The sequence below is a fragment of the Mobula birostris genome, chromosome X (assembly GCF_030028105.1).
Source record: "Mobula birostris isolate sMobBir1 chromosome X, sMobBir1.hap1, whole genome shotgun sequence".
Taxonomy (NCBI): domain Eukaryota; kingdom Metazoa; phylum Chordata; class Chondrichthyes; order Myliobatiformes; family Myliobatidae; genus Mobula; species Mobula birostris.
The window spans coordinates 74,382,739-74,398,297 of record NC_092402.1 but is presented as its reverse complement, the minus strand read 5'-3'; the positions used below and the strand labels follow the sequence as shown (position 1 = coordinate 74,398,297).

General features: G+C 39.4%; 1 protein-coding gene across 5 annotated transcripts in view; it reads left to right on the top strand.

The window, feature by feature from the left end:
- The window catches only part of LOC140191404 (protein TANC2-like), a 745,351-nt gene that overhangs the window by 487,851 nt on the left and 241,941 nt on the right, over nt 1-15,559 (top strand). The window lies entirely within an intron of this gene.

The following is a 15,559-nucleotide window of genomic DNA, read 5'->3' as shown; positions in this document are numbered from 1 at the left end:
TAATAATGTCTACACTAAGATAGCAAGACAACCTAGTATTTACTATGTTAGCTAGTAAAATCATACTTTGGATAATTGGTCTATTACTAATTTACTTTAGTTATATAAATTGATGAAGTTGTGATAATGTTTACTCTTTAATTGTCAATAATACATTCATGGCATTCTGGCTTTAATAATGTCAGTAAGTGTACATGTGCAGAATGTTTACTGTGGTTGGTAAAGTAAAGCATTGAACCAGAGTATCATGCACACATTCAAGTGGCCTGCATAGAAATTTGTCATTTCCACAGGTAACTGCTCGTTTTACACTAATCCCAAAATGTTTTATTTTTTATGTTTTGATTGTACTTGGGAGTTCAGTTATTTTGCATCACTTCAATCACTTCAACCATTTCAACTTGGAAGGTTTGATTCTTTTCAAAATGTCACAATCATGGCATAAACCTTAGTCAATACCAGCAAAACTGAAGAGCTTGATTGTTGACCGCAGGAGGAAGAAACTAGAGGTCTCATTAGGGGATTGGAGGTGGAGAGGGTCGGTAACTTTAAATTCTTTGGCGTTATCATATCAGAGGATCTATCTTGGGACCAACATGTAAATGCCATCACTAGGAAGGCACAGCAACAGCTTTACTGTCTTAGAAGTTTGAGTAGATTCGGCATGTCAGCTAAAATTTTGAATAACTTCTATAGATGGACAGTGGAGAATATCCTGACTGGTTGCATCATGGTCTGGTGTTGAAACACTAATACCCATGAAAGGAAAAGACGACAAAAGTGGTGGACACAACCCAGTCCATCACAGGCAAAATCTAGACATTGAGCACATGTACAAGGAACACTACCACAAGAAAGCAGCATCCATCCACCATCTGCACTATGTTCTCTTCTCACTGCTGCCATTGGGAAGGAAGTAGAGGAGCCTTAGCTCCCACACCACCAGGTTCAGGAGCAGTTTTTAACCCTTCAACCATCAGGCTCTTCAACTTGCATGGATAACTTCACTCACCTCAACTCTTAGCTGATTCATGCTGACTGATTTTTGCCAGTCTTTGATTGTGTGTAGCTTTTCATTGATTCCATTCTATTTCTCTGTTCTACTGTGAATGCCTACAAGAAAATGCATCTCAAGGTAGTGCATGGTGACATACACATTTAGTACTTTGATAATAAATTTATTTTGAACTTTGAACTTTTGGCCCATGGAGTCTGCTTAGCCATTTCATCATGGCTGATTTATTTTTCACTCTCAACCCCATTTTCCTGTCTTTTCGTGACCTTTGACACTCTTATTAATGAAGAACTTACCAACCTCCACTTTAAATATACCGATGACTTAGCCTTCTCAGCCACCTGTGGCAACGACTTCCACAGATTCACCACCCTATGGCTAAAGAAATGCATATTGAATCCCCCGTGTTGCAGGAGATTGCTTTGAATTGGTGTACTGGGTCAGAGGACCTTTACACAACTGTAATACTGACACATCTGATTTCAGCTTCTCCCTCTCAAATAATTTATCATATGATTACGGCCACTTCTGGTTTCCTAACCTTAAAGTCCCTAATCTAATCTCATTCGTTGCAGAAACCTAATTCCAGAATTGCCTTTTCCCTCGTGCCCTGTCAACCATAAGATGCTCTGAAAAGACATATTGTAGGCATTCTACTAATTCCTTCTCTTGGAATCCAGTGCCAAATGCATCTTGAAGCTTCCCCGTGACCACTATAACATTCATCATCATCATTGTGTGCCGCCTTGTATGACGTGGGCGATCATGGTCTTTCTAAGACCATGATTGTTCTTGACAAATTTTTCTACTGAAGTAGTTTGCCAATGCCTTCTTCTGAGCAGTGTCTTTACAAGACAGGTGACCCCAGCTATTATCAATACTGTTCAGAGATTGCCTGCCTGGCATCAGTGGTTGCATAACCAGGACTTTTGATCTGCACTGGCTGCTCATACGACCATCCACCACCTGCTCCCATGGCTTCACGTGACCCTGATCAGGGGACTATGCAGATGCTACACCTTGCCCAAGGGTGACCTGCAGGCTAGTGGAGGGAAGGAGCGCCTTACACCTCCTTTGGTAGAGACGTACTGTATCTCTAACCCCACCACTATAACATTGGCTTTCTTATGTGCCTTTCCTGTCTCTGGGTGTAATTTATATTCCATATCCTGGCTGCTATTTGGAGCCTGTATGTAACCCCATCAGGCTCTTTTTATGCTTGCAGTTTCTTAACTTTACCCACAAGGATTCTACATCTTCTCATCCTGTGCCGCTTCCTGCTGATGATTTGATTTGATTTCATTCTTTGGCAACAGAGTCACATTACCAACCTGACTGTCTTCACAATAGGATGTGTATCCTATCGGCACCCAGCGATGATATTCATCCAGTCACGACTCTGTGATGCCCACAGAACCATACCTGCCAATTTTTAACTGCGTGATAAGCTCATCTACCTTGTTTTGAATATTGTTTGTGTTCAAGTATAACACTTCAGTCCTATAGCAGCATCCCCTCTTCTCAAATTTGTCTACATATCACCTGAAGTTAAGTTCTTATCTTTTTCTAAACTTTGTCTTTTTTTTATTCAAGATTCTTCAGTTACCTCTCCTGCACTCTCCTTCCCTGTTACTTCATCCATACTTTTCTGATCTGTTGAACCCACTCCCCTACTATCTAGAGCCCCAGTTGTGCAATTTACCAAGACTCTGTTCCAGAATGGTTCACGTGTAGCCCATACCATTGATTCAGTTCCTGCTTTCCCAAATACTAGAGCCAGTGTCCCACAAGTACATACCCACTTCTCCTACACTAATCTTTGAGCTACATGTTTAATTCCCTAATAGTACTAACCTTATGCCAATTTGCATGTGGCTGAGGTAACAATCCAGAGATTATCGCCTTTTGGTTCTGCTTTTTAATTTAGTGCCTAACTATTTAAATTGTCTCAGCAGAACCTCCTTCCTTGTTCTACCTACCTCATTGGTACCCACATGGACCACAACAACTGGCTCTTTCCCCTCCCACTCCAAATTCAGGTCAGCTGTGATGTCCCAAACCCAGACGCCAGGCAATCAACACAGTCTTCAAGATTTTTGATCCTTGCAACAGAAACCTGATGACAGTGGGGAAGAAGATGTTCCTAAAACACTGAGACTCCTATACCTCGTATCTGATGGTTGTAACAAGAAAAGGGCATGTCCTGGGTGGGTGAAGATCCTTAATGATGGATGCCACCTTCAGGAGGCACTGCCTTTTGAAGAAGTCTTCCCACAAGTCATCAAAGAATCTCAGACCTGTTGGACAATCACAAGGGCTGAACTCCTCCAACATTACCTCTTGGATCCCCGTATCTGCCTCACTCAGAGTCACCCCCTTTTGTCCAAGGCCATAGACCGAATCTGAAGTAGTTAATCTGATGGGTGTGACTGCCCCTTAAAATAGTATCCAGTTAACTCCCCATCCCCACACCCTCCCCGATGTGCCGCAGTGTTTGAAACTCAGATTCCAGGTCACCAACTTTGAGCCTAATTTCCTTGATTGCTGATGCGACTACAATGGGAACCACCAGCTTCCACGCTTGCTGCAAATGTGGTCACCAGGAAGCACAATAGGGTCCACTATCTCCCATGTAATGCAGTTATAACATACCGCCTAATCCTGCATCCCTACTGGATTTAATTAGTTGTAATTTGGTGTCTTTTTATTTAATTACTATGTTGTCAGTAACCTCGTTGCAGTCTCAGCTACAAGCCAAAGGCATTAGTCTGTTGAGTATTTAAAAGAGGAAAGGATATCCATTTGATATTTTTACCAGATTCATGAAAATATAAGAGGTTGGGGCATAGATATGTAGTGTATTTGACATAAATGTTTCAGACTCTTCTGATGCAGCATTTATGTATTCTGTATGGACATAAACATATTTTTCATGTGAATAGAAAGAACAATTGAGACAGATTGAGACTGACATAGAATTAGGCCATTTGGGCCATCAAGTGTCTTCCACTATTTGATCTTGCTAATTTATTTTTGTAAGATGTAAGAAATAGGAGCAGGAGTTGAAATTTGGAATTTGGTCCTTGGCACTCCTCTGCCATTCAACCAAATCAATGCCTCATTTGGCCTAGGTCTGGTATCCATTCTTCCTTTAATATCCAGAAATCTATCAATTCTGGGTTGAACATAATCAGTCACTAAACATCTATAGTCCTCCAGTACATAGCCAGACCTGTCATCCCTGGAACTGACTGGGTGAATTTTTGCTGCCCTCTTTCAAACATATCCTATAGCATGTTGTGCGTGTTCCTTTTTTCTTAGCAGAAGTGACCTAATTTGTACACAGTGTTGCAGATGTGGTCTTACGAAGGCAAAGTTGTAGAAAGCCTCATCAACAATAATGATGAGTTGGAGTACAGAGAGGAAGTGGAGCAGCTGGTGGACTGGTGTGAGAACGACATCCTAAGTCTGAATGTGGAGAAGACCAAGGAAATGATTAGGAAGGTGCAGACGAACCATCCCCCTCTGCACATACATGGCTCCTCTGTAGAGAGAGTTAAGTGCACCAACTTCCTGGGAGCTCACATTATGGACAACCTCACCTAGGCCCTCAATATCACCTCCCTGAATAAGAAGGCACAGCAGTGCCTCCACTTCCTGAGAAGATTGCGCAAGTGAGGCTCCCCCCCACCCTCACCATCTTAACTGCATTTTGCAGGAGTGCCATTGAGAGTGCCCTGACAAGCTGCATCTCCATCTGGTACGGGAGTAGCAGAGCATCGGACCATAGGACTGTGAGAACAGCTGAGAGGATCATAGGGGTCTCCCTACCATCCATCGGGGACATTTATCAGGAGTGCTCTGTACACGGCCCTTAATATTATCAAGGTTCCAAACTGTCCATCGAGCATCCTCTGTGACTTTCTAATATCAGGCAGGAGACTCTGATGCGTAAAAGAACAGTCAGGATGGGAAACAGCTTCTTCCCTCAGTCTTCATTAGGGCATTAAGTGTCACCGGATAATTTGTACTGTACCCTACAATATTTAATTTATGCACTTTTCTTTGTTTATCATGCGTAATTCATTTGTAGATTTAATTCTTACTTTCCTAAGTTTTTGTGAGTTATGTGTACTACTGTGCTTCACATCCTGGTCCAGAGAAACATTGTCCTCTTTCAATGGTATATAGTTAAATAACAATAAGTTTGACTTGATGTGCCTTTACCCTTGATTTCAAATCCTCTTGCGAAAAAGATGACATGCCATTTGACTTCCTAACTGCCTGCCACATGTACATGTTTGTGTCCATGTCCCAATTTTTTGCTATTTAAACAAAATTGCAGCATTTATGTTTCTTCTATTGATATGTTTTCCACATTGTTATGCTGTTGCTCACTCACTTGAGGATGTATCTTATCTATATCCTCTTGAAGTCTCTGTTTCCTTATCACTACCTGTATTCCAACTTAAGTTTCGTGTTACCAGAAAAGTTGGAAGTATTACATTTGATTCCCAAGCCAAATTGTTGATGTAATTTTTATATAATTGGGTCGGGGCACAAAAACTGATTCCTGCGGTACCTCACAAGGCACAGCCTGTCATGTAAAATATACCGTGTTTATTCCTACTGTGTACAAATTTGTTTAGAAATTCTGAATCCTTATTAGAATATTACTGAGAAATCCATGTGCTGTAAACTTGTTTACTGATCTGTGTGGGTCCTAATGAAACCATTCTGAAAATCCAGATATACTACGTCCACCAATACATCCTCAAAGGAAAAAAGTAGATGCAAGCATGATTTCCTGTTTATGAATTCATTTTAACACTGCTCCTTCATATTATTGGATAATATAATATATCACATGTAATATACTGTACTGTAGCTTCTAGCATTTAGAAATGAGGTGATAAAAGGAAAATATAGAAAGAGGAAAAAAAGTGATACAAAATGTCAGCTGATAGGGGACAAATTAGAATGAAGCATAATCTCGTGGTCAGAAAAAGCTTCAATTTATATACCTTTAAAATGGTGAAACACCCAATTGTGCTTCACTGGAGCATCCCCAAATGCAATTTGATGGACAAACACAAGATGATATTATAAGGCAAGTAACTAAAATTTGCCCAACGAAGTTGCCTTAAAGGGAGAATGATTGGTGGAGAGGCAAATGTACTTGGGGAGAAAATACCAGAGCTTAGGGCCTTAGCATCTGTAAATGTAGCCACCAAGGAACAGAGAAGCAAAGCATTAATAAGGATGTGACAGGGAATGCAACTGTCGGCTAGTGAGAAACATGGAAATAGTCTGTAGGGATAAAAACATAGCCAAAAGTAATGTGCGTCCATTATCTTCTGAGGGGGGAGTAGTTGTATTGGGGAATAAGGAGATTCAGAGGAAATAAACAATTCATGTGCTTGTCTGTTGGGCAAAAGAAGGAAAATTCCAGATATATTAGAGGAAGACAGTACAAGATCAAATAATTATTGGTTTAAAAAATTTATATTAGTGAAATGGAACTGAACAGTGAAATCTCCAGAACTCAATAGTCTGTATCCAAGAATTTTGACGGAGATAGCTCTAGACTTTCAAACATGGTTCTTATAGACTTGAAAGTGGCAAATGTAACCCCACTAATACAGAAAGTAGAAACTATAGACATGTTTGCCTAACATCAGTAATGGGAAAATGCTACACTATTATTTAAGGGTAGTGAGGCAATGAAAAATAATAATAGGATTGAGCAAACTCAACATGGATTTAAGAAAAGCAGTTTATGGTTGACATAAGTTTCTGCTTCTGGTAATTTTTTTTGCTCCTTCTTCCCACTTCTCCTGTTTCCCATTCTGGCCTCTTACCTGTTATCCTCACCTGCCTATCACCTCTCCCTGGTGCCCCTCCTCTTTCCCCTTCTCCCATGGTCCACTCTCCTCTCCTATCAATTTCCTCCTTCTCCAGCCCTTTAGCTTTTCCACTTAGCATTTCCCAGCTTTTTACCTCATCCCTCCTCCCCATCCACCTGGCTTCACCTCTCACCTTCTAGCTTGTCCTCTTTCCCCTCCCACTTCCTTTCCGGCCCTGATGAAGGGTCTCAGCCTGAATCGTCAACCTGTACAAAACATTCCATATACAATCTCATCAGGAACCCATGCAGTTGGAGCAAGATGCTTACAGGTCAATCCCTTTTGCAATAAATGCCAGCACACCACTTGCCTTCCTGTTTGATTCCTGTACATGCACGTTAACTTTCGATAATTTGTAATTGAGGATATCCAGATCTCTTTAAACACCAACACCCTTCTATTTCTCACCATTTAAAAAGAAACACTGTTCCACATTATGTTCCATCTAGTATGTCAATGCCCATTCAATTAACCTGTCTGTATTTCCTTAGAGCCTCACTGAATCTTCCTCACACTGCTACTTAGCTCTGTAACATCACCCAAATCATTGAAAGCATAGCGTAGCGGTTAGCGTGATGCTATTATAGCTCGGGTCGTTGGAGTTAGGACTTCAATCCTGAAGTCATCTGTAAGGGGTCTGTACGTCCTCCCCATGGAATGCATGGATTTTCTCTGGGTGCTCCATTTTTCTCCTACGGTCAAAAGATGTACCGGTTAGTAGGTTAGCTGGTCATGGTAAATTGTCCTGTGATTAGTTTAGGATTAAATTGGGCGTTTGCTGGACAGTGCAGCTCAAAGGGCCTGAAGGGCCTATTACGTACAGTATCTCTAACAGCCTGAGATAGGACCAGAGATATGAGTACCCCAGTACATGGCTGTCTGGTCTCCACTTGGAGTCTAATGGCAGAATGTGGTGACAAATGCAATGTTAGCATATATCCAGAATTTGCTCTGATTGGAATGTGTGAACACTGGCAGTTCCAACAGGAACATCCAGAACAATTCACCTCAATTCTAAATCTTCATTGTTAAGGGTCCAGGGAATGTAGTGTTGAGCTATTTGATGAGGTAAAAGCTCAGTGACTAGTGTAGTTGTTAATGTGTGATTAACATTCTGAATGGCTTACACAGGTAATTTTTTAAAATCAAAGTTCACCAAAAAAGTAGAAAATAATAGGTTGAGATGGATGCAACACACACAAAATGATGGAGGGTCTCGGCTCAAAACGTTGACTGTACTCTTTTCCACAAATGCTGTCTGGCCTGCCAAGTTCCTCCAGTATCTTGTGTGTGTTGTTTTGGATTTCCAGCATCTGCAGACTTTTTCTTGTGGTTGAGATGGATGACTGTTTTTCAGGCTCATAGAAAACATACACTGATGTTCTGACAGGGCTATTGATTTTTCTACTGATGACCAAGACAAGATTATGTTATGATGTAAGCAGTAAGGAAGATAGACTACAAGAGTGCACGGAATGATGAATTAAATTCAATTTCACTGAATGAGAAGAGCACCGTTGCAAATTAATATAATTTAAAGAGGGTATAACAAGTGGAAGACCTGGCCGCGTTTGTGCACAAACCTTTGTTTGTCCAGATAACAGTACAATCAGGTTTAAGTTTAATTGCCATTCAACCATATGTGGATACCCATGAATACAGACAAATGAAACAGTGTTACTCCAGGGCCAATGTGCACAGCAAAGGACCAACAGTCATACACAACACATGGCACATGGAGCACAACTAAAATAACAAGTAAACCTACAGTCACACAAAAAATATATATAGCCCAAGCAGTTCTCAGCAGTCTGCAGACAAATGTATGCACGCACACACATATATGATCTAGTTTGTCATTCCACCGATTGAAGACTGGAGAGCAGCACCAATCGTAGAGGCCAGCCATCAACCCAGCATGGACGCCGGCTACTCTGCCTCGGGCGTCTACTCTCCTAAATTGCCGCAACAGGCAAGCCTGTGGCTTGCTTAGTCCTCACTACAACCAAGGCCACACAGCTCCCCCACCATCTGTTTCACTAATAAACGAGGAAAAAGGACTTGCAGCATTTTACATTATTAAATTCCAACAGTGCCTTGCGCAAGTGGAACAATCAAGAAAATCACTTGCTGTTAGAGTGTATACAGCCTTCTCGTATCAATTCTATTGCCTGCCTGTAGCAGGCAGTAACACGGTCTGCACCAGGTCCAGCTCCTCCACCAACAGCAGCTCACTGATGGGGTAGACCTGCAGTACCTGAAGTTCTAATGTCCAGTATTGTACTATGATTGTAAAAAAAGACTTTTAAAAAAAGAAAAAATAAACACCTTTCGTTGCCTCCCCCACCCCCCTCCCAGAGAGGCTACTGCATCCAAATGCGACGTTACAGAAAGTTGTGTATGATTACCAAGGATTTATAAATAAAGTGCGTAGTGCCAAAACACCACAAAGACCACGAAGTAATGCTGAACCTACGTAAAAATGCTCCCAAGCCTGTTTATCCCATCCAGTTCTGGACATAATATAGTAGAATAGGCATGATGTCTGGAGAGGTACAAGTCAACACCAGGCCCCACCTACTTTCATATATTTATTCTGGTCCTTTGTCATTTTAGTGCAGTTAGTTTTAATCTATCAAGCCTGTAATATTGGTGATCAAATTTGGGAAGAGTGCAGAAGAGGTTTACCAGAATGACTCCCTCATTACAGTTTAATGGATAGATTGGAAAATTTTGGGCAGTTCTTCTTGAACCTTAATTGGAGTAACTTAAAATCTCCAAAATGGAGTAAGCAGAGTAACGAATGTTCTTTTGTGACTGAAGTCTTCATACCAGAGTGCACAGATTTCATTGTTTCAGAAAAGGAACTGGAGAAACATCTTTGGACAATAAGTAGTTAGGACTTGAACTGCAGTGTTGGTTAGTTTGGTGAATATGAATTTATTTGCTTTAAAAAGGAATTGAATATGCGTGGGGAAAGGTTTGGTGGTGGGAGGAACTGGTTTAATCATTAGGCAGAGTAGTCCTATACAAATTCTACAATTTTTTCCGTCTTTGCATAACTTGGACTGTGATCAATAATAATTTTCTGTAAAAGACTTCCTATTAATTAGCTTCCTCACTTCTCTACAAATTTAATATTACAGTCATTATTTCTAACCACATAAAATGAGATTTTCCTTTTAATCAGTATACTGAATGCTTGGAGTTGTTTTTCTTGGTTAACTAATTTCAAACTATGACTAAAATTTTTCACTATTTAAAAGAGAAAAGCATCACAATTTTTAAAATCCATTTATCATATTGTAGAGATTACAAACACATTATTTTAATCAGTATGTATAGTTAACAAGATAAAAGCATTTTTTGTTTTGATATAAAGTTGTCTTTGCCAATTGATACTAAACATAAAACAAGAAGGCTCGAGTTATTTCCACAATTCAGTTAGATTAAGGATAGGTTTGTACAGTAATTTATTTCTCCCGTTTAATCTATAGTTCATGATAACCTCAATTGTTTAAAAAAATATTTCAATGTTTGTTAAAAATCAGCCTGTTGGGAGTGGGAGTTGCATATAACCTCATACGTGAACACATTATAAAGTTAATTCATTTTGATTGAAAGAACAGAAACACAGATTATTGTTTTAAATAAATAAAAAAATAGAAATATTGCTCAGGATTCTGAGTACACTTGCACTGAAAAGGCTAACGTGCACGTACAGTAAGCTGTTTGGGGGTGGTGGTGTAGAAGTGAGTAAATGGTATGTTGGCATTTATTTACAAGAAGTTGGGTAACGAGTGAAATAGTCTTGTTGGATTTTTAATACAAGGAACTAAATTCACTGGATTGTTTCAAGGGTGAGCATGTCAGCTTGTGAGAAGGGATTCAACAGTACACGTATTTACTATTGTTTAGTAAAATGAAGGTTAATTTAATTGGCCCATATAAAATTAATAGAAGGGCCAGAGTTGATGGTATTTGTCGGATAAGTCCAGAACAAATGGTGTAATGTCAATGATGTAGGATTATAGTTGCAAGAAGTGTCTTCACTCACAGAATTGCAAATCTTTGGAATTCTGTGAAGGGATGTGGATTCTCAAATTTATCACTGACATATGATATAACACTTGTTGCTTTGTGACAGCAGTGCAATAACTTACTAAAAATTTCAGAAACTAATATTACATAAAAAGGGAATAACAAAGTACTGTTCATGGGTTCTTTCTTTCTTTTTCAATCTTTTTATTAGTTTCATAGAATATAAACATAAGATAGCAATAATACAAATAGTTGGAGATACACTGTTGTACTTAAAATGAGTAATTATAAGACCAAATAGTATAAATTGACAAAACTCCCAATCGTGTAGGATAACAATGAATAATACAGGACAAAAAAAAACTGGAGAAAAATCATGAAAAAGAAAAAAAAAATAGAAAAAAAAACAAACCCCACCCCCAAAAAAAACTAAACTAAATAGAATTAGTCAACTAAACTAAAAGACTTGGGCAATTCTAACAATGTAAAAATGGAAGAGAAGAAAACCTTAGTGTCGACGACTCCGTTCCTCTCAACCAACAGTACAGAGAAATAAAATGAGTTTGGAAATGGTCAAATTACATCATATAAAAATGCTGAATGAATGGCCTCCAAGTTTTTTCAAATTTAATGAAAGGGTCATAAACAACATTTCCAATTTTTTCCAAATTCAAACACAACATAGTTTGTGAAAACCAGTGAAATACAGTAGGAGGGTTAATCTCTTTCCAATTCAGCAAAATGGATCTTCTAGCCATTAAAGTAAGAAATGCAATCATCCGGCGTGCTGAAGCAATTAAATAATTTGAATCTATCATTGGTAATCCAAAAATAGCAGTAATTGGATGAGGTTGTAAGTCTCTATTCAAAACCGTTGAAATAATATCAAAGATATCTTTCCAATATTTTTCCAACAAAGGACATGACCAAAACATGTGAGTTAAAGAGGCTATCTCGAAATGACATCTATCACATATAGGATTAATATAAGAATAATAACGAGATAGTTTATGATATGAGCCCTGTGCACTACTTTAAACTGTATCAACACATGTTTAGCAGATATAGAGGATGAATTTACCAATTGAAGAATTTCTTCCCATTTTTCAATCGGTATAATACACTTAAGTTCTCTTTCCCAATCAGCTTTAATTTTATTGGAAACATCAGGACATAAATTCATAATTATATTATAAATAATTGCTACAACACTTTTCTGAGAGGGATTTAGATCTAAAATTTTTTCCAAAGTATCCATTGGATATGAGTGTGGAAAATTAGGAGAAGCAGTAATTAAAAAGTTTCTAAGCTGTAGATATCTAAAAAAGTGAGATCTGGGTAAGTTATATTTATTAGAAAGTTGATCAAAACACATGAAACAATTATCCAAAAATAAATCACAAAAACGTACTATACCTTTGGTTTTCCAATCAAAGTAAGCTTGATCCATAATGGAAGGTTGAAAAAGGAAATTAGATATAATAGGACTTGTTAAAATAAATTGATTAAACCCAAAAAATCTTCAAAATTGAAACCATATACGTAAAGTATGCTTAACTATTGGATTATTCGTTTATACAATTTAGAAGAAGTAAAAGGAAGCGAAGTTCCTAAAACCGAACCCAAGGAAAACCCTTGTAATGAATTAGAATCAAGATTTACCCAATGTGGATTTAAAGATAACATCCAAATCTCGTAACCAAAATTTTAAATATCGAATATTAATTGCCCAATAATAAAATCTAAAATTCGGGAGGGCGAGCCCCCCCTCCTTTTTAGATTTCTGTAATTACCTTTTACCTAACCTAGGATTTTTGTTCTGCCATATATATGAGGAAATTTTTGAGTCAACATTATCGAAAAAAGATTTTGGGATAAAAATTGGAATCGATTGAAATACATATAGAAATTTGGGCAAAATAATCATCTTAATAGCATTAATCCGACCAATCAAAGACAAAGAAATTGGTGACCATTTAGTAAACAAAAGTTTAATCTGATCAATTAAAGGTAAAAAATTAGCTTTAAATAAGTCTTTATACTTTTTCTTTTAGCTTTTTATTTGGCACTCTGGATTAGCACAGCATTCATTGTGGTACATGTGCTTCAGAAGCATAATGATCAATACTGTTTCTTAGTTGAATGGTGTGGAAGATGTGAGCAAGTACTAGTTGGAGGCTGTAGCACAGTCCAGGGTAGGTTGATGAAGTGTGTGTACCTTCTTATCACTCAAATCTGTGTTCACCTGGCCCACAATTCCCTCCTTAAACATTTTCTGTTGAATTTTCATCTAAAACCATCTTGTTGTAAATCACTGGTTTACAAAAGTACTTCCTCACAGCTACCTGGATTACATCTCTTCCCACCCTGTCACTTGTAAAAATGATATCCCCTTTTCTCAGTTCCTTCGTTTCTGCTGCATCTGCTCTCAAGATGAGGCTTTTCATTCCAGAACTAATGAGAGGCCCTCCTCCTTCAAAGAAAGGGGCTTCCCTTCCTCCACCAGCAATGCTACCCTCACCTGCACCTCTTATATTTCGTGCACGTATGACCTTGCCCCATACTCTTTGCCACTCCACCAGGGATAGGGTTCCTCTTGTCCTCACCTACCACAACACCAGCCTTCGTGTCCAGCACATAATTCCCTGTAACTTCCACCATTCCCAATGGGATCCCACCAGCACCACGTCTTTCCCTCCCCCCCCCCACCACCATTTTCTGCTTTCTGCAGGGATTGCTCTGCAAGCAACTCCCTTGTCCATTCATCCCTCCCCACTGATTTCCCTCCTGGCACATATCCTTGCAAGCAGAACAAGTGCTACACCTGCCCCTACACCTCCTCCCTCACTGCCATTCGGGCCCCCAAACAGTCTTTCCAGGTGAGGTGACACTTCACCTGTGAGTCTGTTGGGGTCATCTACTGTATCCGGTGCTGCTGGTGTGGCCTCCTGTAGATTGGGAAACTGCTTCACCAAGCACCTATGCTCTGTCTGCCAGAAAAAGCAGGATCTCCCGGTGGCCACCCATTTTAGTTCTACTTTCCATTCCTCCATGTCAGTTTATGGCCTCCTCTACTGATGAGACCACACTCAGGTTGGAGGAGCAGTACCTTATATTCTGTCTGGATAACCTCCACCTGATGGCATGAACATCGATTTCTCGAACTTCCGGTAATGCCTCCCCCCCTCACCACTTCCCTCTCTTACCTTATCTCCTTACCTGCCCATCACCTCTCTCTGGTGCACCTCCCTCTCCCCTTTCTTCAATGGCTTTCTGTCCTCTCCTATCAGATTCCGCCTTCTCCATCCCGTATGTTTTTCACCAGTCGCTTCCCAACCCTTTACATCACCCCTCCCCCCTCCCAGTTTCACTTATCACCTACTAGCTTGTACTACGTCTTCCCCTTCCCCCACCTTCTTACTCTGACTTCTCATCTTTTTTTCTCCAGTCCTGATGAAAGCTCTTGGCCCGAAACATCGACTTTTTACTCTTTTCTATAATGCTGCCTGACCTGTTGAGTTTCTCCAGCATTTTGTGTGTGTCCTTGTTTTGTCTCCTGTTATACTACTCGAGAGTAATTCTTAAATAATGATATGAACTGATTTAAAAGCAGTTCTGAGCTTTATATATAAATCCAGCCTGTCACTTAAAGGGAAGTCCTGTGACAAAGCAGCAGATAGTTAGATGATAGACTGAATTGTTCATTGCTGTGAACTAGGGGAAAAGAAATTCAAGGTCTGGAGAATCCTCTTCAGAAAATTCTTGTATTTCTCTAAAATGGGTTCCAGTTAATGTTTTTACAAGTCACTTTATTGAAGAGTTAATATAATTGACACACATGGGAAAACTGCAGGTAACAGACCCTTGGTAACAATGGTATGTTTCTGCTCCATAAGTGGCAGTCTGCATTGGAATTCTGCACATGTTAAGTCACATGGAAAATAGAGTCAATTAAGAAGGGGAAGTTATCTGCCTTGTACATGTTTTTACTAATCAGATGAAATATATTCGCAAGAATCATGGTTATTCCAACTCTGTCTTGGAAGGTGCAATGAGCTAGATCATTGTCTTTTGTACTGTATTATATTTGTGCTGTATTACAGCAGTGGACATCTTTTACAGATAAGCAGATTACTGTATTCTAAAGGATAATTGACAATGAACTAGATCCTTATTTCCTTCAGCTCTAGACACAGATTTATGAGGAAGAAATTTGTAGGGTGCACCACTGCCATCAAGTTATTGGAACAAGATCACTTACTGTAATGAAATTAGCTTATCCTTCCAAGTTAAGTGACCTGACATCCCATACCTTTCCACCATTTACACAGAGTGTGATGGAATACTCCTCACTTGCCTGGGATAAGTACAACTCTAACAATAGTTAAAAGCCTCTACACTATCCAGTCAAAAACAGCCTGCTTAGCTGACGCCCATTAGGCACACTACCTCTCATTACCTCCAACACTAAATCACAGGAGTTGCAGTGCTACCATCTACAAAACACCCTGCAGCTACTTCCTGAGATCTCCAACAGCACCTCCCTAAACTCTGACCTGTACTCCTAAGAAAGGTAAAGGCAGATCAGACCCATAGA